The following is a 2,321-nucleotide window of genomic DNA, read 5'->3' on the forward strand; positions in this document are numbered from 1 at the left end:
TGTGTGTGTGTGTGTGTGTGTGTGTGTGTGTGTGTGTGTGTGTGTGTACAAATGAGTAACGTCACCTACCTTGGAATCTGCACTTCGGAAATGCTATAGAAAGTATCTTTATATAAAGTACATGTCTGAACTACCAAGAGTGGATCTCTCCACTTAGCTGGGTTGCGTTATCTGCACACACGGCAGGAATATCAGGTGCAAACACTCCTGCACAGAATCTTGATATTCAATATTCAAATAATATTGTTTGGGTGTGCTGTTTATACTGACACAACAAGGTGCCTCAATTTAAGTACCTAATTCAACGGAATCTATATATATATATATGATATGTATTGGTATCCAGAAGACTCAAGATAGCAGGTAAGGCTATGTAAGTGTTACGGGAGGGCCGTAGTTAGATTCTCGGTGAGGAGTCTAATACGGGTCTTGTGTGAGCATGTTTATGTTAAATAAAATGAAACAACAAAGCCAAGACTGTGTGGAATTTATAGGAATTCATGAAAAGAAAGGTAGTCTTACCACTGTTTCTGGGATATTAGGGATATCCCTTCATCAGCTGTGAGGGGAAATCGTGTCTGCCAAATTTGTGCCAAAAGTATTTTCAGCTGACCAAGGAGACACTCGGGTTTCAGTTGCACTAGATCTCCTTGATTGTATCGAAAACGATGAAAAATTTTTGAAAACTTTGCGTAGACCTCTGAGCAGGTGTCACCAAGCATTTGGCAAAATTTGATGCAGATTCTCTACTCAACTTTCTCTGTCATTGCCAATGCGACGGTCACATATATATAATTCAACTATTCTTAAGGCCGCAATTTACTCATAGGCAGCATCTTTCAAAGCTTGTCGCTAATTCAGTTCTTAACCAAATTGAAAACTGTTAATATTTTTGAGGAGGACTGATCCCTATCAACATTTTGACATATAAAATTGAGATTTGGCCCAGTAGAAAAAGTTGACATCAAAATTTGTAGCAATATCATAGGAGAGTAAGTAACGCCTCCAGTCAAGTGTAGATCTAAATAACTTTTTATTTTAAAAGCAAAATATATTTATCTTAGCTTCAGTGATAGAAGAAAGCATGAAGAATTTCGTAGTTTTGGTCCCATGCAACATAAATTTGTATAAAAAGTTGTGAGGTAAAATATGGAAAAAAATATAAGCAAGGCAAAAAATTGGATTTAACTATAATTAAATTTCTTTATTTTAAAAACAAACTATATTTTAATTAAGCTTAAATTATAGAGCTCAAGTCAAGGAATTTCATGGTATTAATCTCATGCAATGAAATTTTAAAAGAAAAATGTTATGAGTGTTTGTTTCTCAAATTTGCCGGTGATAATATAAGTCCATACTTTTTTTATGAATATAGTTCTATAAGGGGACTTTTAATATATGTCTCTGGCGTCATTGAGGTAAGGAAAAAATTATCAACGACACCGTTTATTTTCAATTAGTTTAATTACGTTATCTGTATCAAAAATTTAAATATTATTTAGAAATCTATTAAATTTATTATTCAATTTTCAATAAGGTAAAATCTTAAATTATTAATTGGTAATTATTAATTAGCATAATAGAATAGCCTGGAAAAAAACATGGATTACATGGAAAAATGCAAGCAAGAGAAATAATATTCTTAAGATTATAAACCTGGAAAAGTTATTACACATGGAAAAGTTCAGGACAACTTATTACATTTGGTAAAGTATAGAAGAAGAAAAGTTATACTTAAAATATTGCATCTAAGTATAAAATTTGAATATTAAAGAATATTTGATTTTAATTTGCTAAGTAACACTATAATTAAAAAAGGTACCATCATTTTGTTAAAATATTGACACACTAGAATACTTAAAAAATGAGAGCTAGAAGTATCAATATAGCTAAAATTTTATGCGAAATAGAATAGTATATATGGTAGGCAAACTCAATATGTAAAATATAGGCATAGGCTCAAGACTAAAAATGTGAAGACTTGGCATTCCCTTAGGCAATATTTCAAGCGAATTTCACTGTGGATTTGTCGTGATAGGTAAATTTTATTGTAATATGTAACTAATTTTTGCATTATTCTATTTACTGTGCTAACTAATTATGTACTACTATTATTTTTATGACCTATTTTCAAATTTCTAATTATTAATTAATAATTAAAAGAATTAATTTTGTGAAAGTGCAAAAAATACTTTAATTGAGTTATTTTTAATTTTTAATAGAAGTATCAAGTAATATCAAATAGAAATAATAACTTGTAATAAAATTTTTAGTTTTAATAAAAGCTAATATTTTCTAAATTTGAATATTTTATTTAAAAT

This window comes from Octopus bimaculoides, chromosome 11, assembly GCF_001194135.2.
Source record: "Octopus bimaculoides isolate UCB-OBI-ISO-001 chromosome 11, ASM119413v2, whole genome shotgun sequence".
Classification (NCBI taxonomy): Eukaryota; Metazoa; Mollusca; class Cephalopoda; order Octopoda; family Octopodidae; genus Octopus; species Octopus bimaculoides.